Source organism: Dermacentor andersoni, chromosome 3 (genome assembly GCF_023375885.2).
Source record: "Dermacentor andersoni chromosome 3, qqDerAnde1_hic_scaffold, whole genome shotgun sequence".
Lineage (NCBI taxonomy): Eukaryota > Metazoa > Arthropoda > Arachnida > Ixodida > Ixodidae > Dermacentor > Dermacentor andersoni.
In genome coordinates this window covers 151,356,543-151,362,341 of record NC_092816.1, presented here as the reverse complement: position 1 = coordinate 151,362,341, position 5,799 = coordinate 151,356,543, and positions in this window count along the sequence as shown.

The window sequence follows — 5,799 nt, the reverse complement described above, 5'->3', positions numbered from 1 at the left end:
GTTTGCAGAACAGAATAATATGCGGATAATGAATACCTTTTTCCGCAAGCGGGTTAGCGGAAAGTGGACGTGGAGGAGCCCGAATGGGGAGACTAGAAATGAAATCGACTTCATACTCTGCGCGAACCCTGGCATCATACAAGATGTAGACGTGCTCGGCAAGGTGCGCTGCAGTGACCATAGGATGGTAAGAACTCGAATTAGCCTAGACCTGAGGAGGGAAAGGAAGCAACTGGTACATAAGAAGTGGATCAATGAGTTAGCGGTAAGAGGGAAACTAGAAGAATTCCGGATCAAGCTACAGAACAGGTATTCGGCTTTAACCCAGGAAGAGGACCATAGTGTTGAAGCAATGAACGACAATCTTATGGTCATCATTAAGGAGTGCGCAATAGAAGTCGGTGGTAACGCCGTTAAACAGGAAACCAGTAAGCTATCGCAGGAGACGAAAGATCTGATCAAGAAACGCCAATGTATGAAAGCCTCTAACCCTACAGCTAGAATAGAACTGGCAGAACTTTGTAAGTTAATCAACAAGCGTAAGACAGCGGACATAAGGAACTATAATAGGGATAGAATTGAACAGGCTCTCAGGAACGGAGGAAGCCTAAAAGCAGTGAAGAAGAAACTAGGAATAGGCAAGAATCATGTGTGCGTTAAGAGACAAAGCCGGCAATATCGTTACTAATATGGATGAGATAGTTCAAGTGGCTGAATAGTTTTATAGAGATTTATACAGTACCAGTAACACCCACGACGATAAGGTGAGAGAGAATAGGCTAGAGGAACTTGAAATCCCACAAGCAACAGCGGAAGAGGTAAAGAACGCATTAGGAGCTATGCAAAGGGGGAAGGCAGCTGGGGAGGATCAGGTAACAGCAGATTTGCTGAAGGATGGTGGGATTACTGTCCTAGAAAGATTGGCCGCCCTACATACACAATGCCTCATGACCTCGAACGTACCGGAATCTTGGAAGAACGCTAACATAATGCTAATCCATAAGAAAGGGGACGCCAAAGACTTGAAAAATTATAGACCGATCAGCTTACTGTCCGTTACCTACAAAGTATTTACTAAGGTAATCGCAAATAGAGTCAGGAATACCTTAGACTTCTGTCAACCAAAGAACCAGGCAGGATTCCGTAAAGGCTACTCAACAATAGACCATATTCACACTATTAATCAGGTGATAGAGAAATGTGCGGAATATAACCAACCCTTATATATAGCCTTCATTGATTACGAAAAAGCATTTGATTCAGTCGAAACCTCAGCAGTCATGTAGGCACTACGGAATCAGGGTGTAGATGAGCCATATGTAAAGATACTGGAATATATCTATAGCGGTTCCACAGCCACCGTAATGCTCCACAAAGAAAGCAACAAAATCCCAATAAAGAAAGGCGTCAGACAGGGAGATACGATATCTACAATGCTATTCACAGCATGCTTACAGGAGGTATTCAGAGACCTGGAGTGGGAAGAATTGGGGATAAAAGTTGATGGAGAATACCTTAGCAACTTGCGATTCGCTGATGATATTGCCTTGCTTAGTAACTCAGGAGACCAATTGCAATGCATGCTCACTGACCTGGAGAGGCAAAACAGAAGGGTGGGTCTGAAAATTAATCTACAGAAAACTAAAGTAATGTTTAACAGTCTCGGAAGAGAACAGCAGTTTACGATAGGTAGCGAGGCACTGGAAGTGGTAAGGGAATAGATCTACTTAGGGCAGGTAGTGACCACGGATCCGTATTATGAGACTGAAATAACCAGAAGAATAAGAATGGGCTGGGGTGCGTTTGGCAGGCATTCTCAAATCATGAACAGCAGGTTGCCACTATCCCTCAAGAGGAAAGTGTATAACAGCTGTGTCTTACCAGAACTCACCTACAGGGCAGGAACCTGGAGGCTTACGAAAGGGATCTGCTGAAATTGAGGACGACGCAACGAGCTATGGAAAGAAAAATGATAGGTGTAACGTTTAAACTTTATAGTTTAAACTTTATAGCGAGAGAGTTCACAATTAAGTTCGTGTCTCCGAGAGAAAAATCTCGCGTTCGCAACGAGCAGGCGTCGTAGTAGACGACACTTGTAGCGTTCCTCTCAAGGGCGCACCACTTTCTCATAATAAAATTTTTTATTCCCATAAATACTTGATGAGTATTTATATATAAGTACAGGCACGGTTGTTATTGCTGTTGTAAAAACAAATAAATAATTATACTCTGGCACAAAATCGGGAACAGAATTGCACAAGAATGCATACCCTGGTGTAAACTATAGCAAAACGTGCTTCAATCTCAGTCATACAAAGTTTACGTACCGTGTTGCGCTTCATATAAGACACTGCAGAAATAAAATTCAATTTTACGAGATAATATTTGTAACGTTCCGTGCGTTATGGGCGTGTGCGAAGCATTGACCATGTAACGTTCCGTGCGTTATGGGCGTGTGCGAAGCATTGACCAGGCCGACATGGTGAAGGGTGAAAAACTGCTCGCGTCCTTTATTGCGCTTGCTTATAAAGGCACGTCAAGAGCAAAGAGGGAAAAGTAAAGAGAAAGGGCACGGCTCGTGCCGAGTAGAAATAATGACGTGGGTTGCGCTGGTAAGCGTACTATCAGATTACGATACATCCCTCTCCTTTTGAAAGTACACATATTAAACAGCAGCTATGTAATGCACGTCCTCACAGCATTAAGAAAGTCAAGAGTTCAAGGCAACTGTTCAAAATTAGAGTCGTACTGCAGACGTTGAGGTGGTCTGAACTGGCGGCGAGATCTTCGTAATGATGTAATGGGGTCTGTCGCCATTACAGGCGGTGCGTTAATCTGGTCGGGCAGGTCGGGAGTGGCGTGTGTACTTTGCTGGCGTTCATCAGTACCGTGGTCATCTTCCAGTGCGTCCTGAATGAAAACTTCACCTGTGGGGAGCAGATGTTGCCTGTTGCGACGGAGTGTTTTGTTGTCCTCTGTCAAAACTTCGTACGATCTTGGATACACCTGCTTAACCACTTTCGCTTTCCGTGACCACAACTTTTTCTTCAACCTAACAGTCTGTCCCTTTTCCAGTGGTGGTAGAACCCGTCTTGAATATTCCTTTTGAACATGCTTCCACACTTGCGTTCTTTGCTGGTTGCTGAAATCAGGAAGAGTCGATCTTAATCGCCTTCCTTGGAGTAGTTCTCCGGGTGATCGTCCATCTTCTAAGGGGGTCGACCTGTAGCTAAGTAGCCTCAGCCAGAAGTCCTCTCTTGCTTCTTTCGTCTTCTTCAAAATTCTTTTAGCTACCTGCACGCCTTTCTCTGCAAGTCCGTTGGACCTCGGGAACTCCGGGCTTGAGGTGACATGCCTGAAGTCATACTTCCTTGCAAACCGGCAGAAGTCTCGGCTTCTGAACTGAGGTCCGTTGTCTGTACACACCTCATACGGGACACCATATCTCGCAAATGTGGCCCCCAGCTTGTCGATGACGGTTGTCGCCCATGTGTCACGCAGCTCCTCCACTTCTGGAAAGTTAGAAAGAGCGTCATACACTGAAAGATACGACTTTCCACCGTATTCGAATAGGTCGACACCGACCCTATACCATGGGTAATGCGGTGTAGGTCTAATGATGAGTGGTTCGGTGGGTTGATCATATGCATAGTGTTTGCACACAGCACACCTCTGGATCATTTCTGTGATATCGGCGTTAATGTTTGGCCAAAAAATGAATCTTCTTGCCCTTGCTTTACATTTATTAAGGCCCATGTGGCCCTCATGCACTCGTGCAATCATCTCGCCTCTCATGGACACAGGCACGACCACTTTTGTACCTTTCAGTAGAATACCTTTCACAATTGACAGCTCCCCTGTGAAAGGTTTCAGCTCTCCTTCAACTTTTTCACCATTGCGAACGGCCTGAATTACGGTGCGTAAATAGGGATCATTATCTGTCTCTTCGATTAGCCGCTTCAACGTGACATCGCTGACAAGGGCTGTAACCGCACTCACAGCATGGATTTCCACATCGGCATCAGCGTCCACATCGTCCTGGTCCGGTATCACGGCTGTGGCTCGCGAGAGCATGTCTGCCAAGATGAGTTCTTTTCCTGGAACATATCGAAGGACATAGTCATATTTGAGCAGACGCATAAAAAACCTTTGTAGTCTAGGCGGCATATCAGCTATTGCTTTTTGAGCTATAGCTATCAACGGCCGATGATCGGTTTCCAAGACAATCTGTTGACCATAGATGAAGTAATGAAACTTCTGGCAGCCGAAAGTCACTGCTAATGCTTCCTTTTCTATCTGTGAATAACGCTGTTCCGCGTCAGTCAGCACCCTTGATGCGTACGCCACAAGACGCCATTCACTTCCGTGACGCTGCACGAGAGCTGAACCCAAACCATTCATTGATGCATCAGACGTCACTTTCGTTTCTTTCTGTGGGTCAAAGATAGCTAGCAGTGGCTGCTGGCCAAGGCTGTCGCAGATACCGCGCCATTCATGCGTGTGGGTTGGTGTCCATGCAAATACGGCATCATGCTTGATTAGGCTGCGCAAAGAAGACGCCCTCTGCGACAAGGAGGGAAGGTACTTGGAAAAATAATTGGCTACACCCAGAAGGCGCTGCACTCCCTGTTTGTCGGCCGGAATGGGCATCTGTTTCATGCACTCGATCAGTCGTTGGTTGGGCTTTATGCCGTCTTTCGAGATAATATCACCCAGAAATTCGATTTCGTGAACGCCAACCTTGCACTTCTCTGCGTTTAGCTTAAGACCAGCTTGCCTAGCAGCTTCGAGTACCGATCTCAACCGATGGTTATGTTGTTCCTGCGAGATTCCCCAAATCAAAATGTCATCTACATACACATGAACGCCCGGTAAGGAATCGAATATTTCGCTCAGAGTCTTTTGAAATACTTCTGATGCTGACGCAATTCCAAAGGGCATCCGCAAGAACCTATACCTTCCGAAAGGAGTTGCGAAAGTGCAGATTCTTGACGTTTCTTCATCGAGAGGAATTTGGTAAAAACCAGCCTTCGCGTCAAGTCGACTGAACATCTTTGCACCGGCCAGTTCCGCCTCTATGTCCTCACGCCTTGGCATTTCGTAATGCTCCCGTTTTATGCTAGCGTTGATTATCCTGGGATCCATGCAAACCCCCAACTTTCCATCTTTTTTCTTGACTATTACCAATGGGCTTACCCATTCAGTCCGTTCGTTGACCTTTGTCACGATGCCCGCTTGCTCCATCCGCTTCAGCTCGTTGCGAAGTGGTTCCTTTAGGGCCAAAGGAACTCGTCGGGCAGCTTGTACCACGGGGACCGCATCCGCAGACAGGACCATCTTGTAATGTCGCTGTACGCAGCCGGTACCTTCGAATAGCTCGCCGAATTCCTGCATTACTTGTTCGGAGTTGCTTGCTGCCACTGCGTCGATAGTCCTGGTAACTAGCCCGAGCAATTCACTTGCCTTGAGCCCAAGCAGTGCCTGCCTTCCTTTCTTGGAGACGAAAAAGTCCAAATGCTGGTGTTTGTCACCAATGACTACTTCTTGGCTGATGACACCTAGGTGTTTGGTGATGGCCCCATCGTATGACCGCAAAGTGGTGTTGCTGCGTTTGATAGACGGCATTGGCCGCAGCTTCCTGTAGGCTGAATAAGGTATGACGTTAGCTTGAGATCCCGTGTCGACTTTGAATTTGAGTTCGTCGCCGCCAAGGCTCGCTATCACCATCCAATCACGTTCATTCAGTATGTTACTGGTACACACATCCAAAATTTCAAAGTCGTTGCCATCACCGTCATC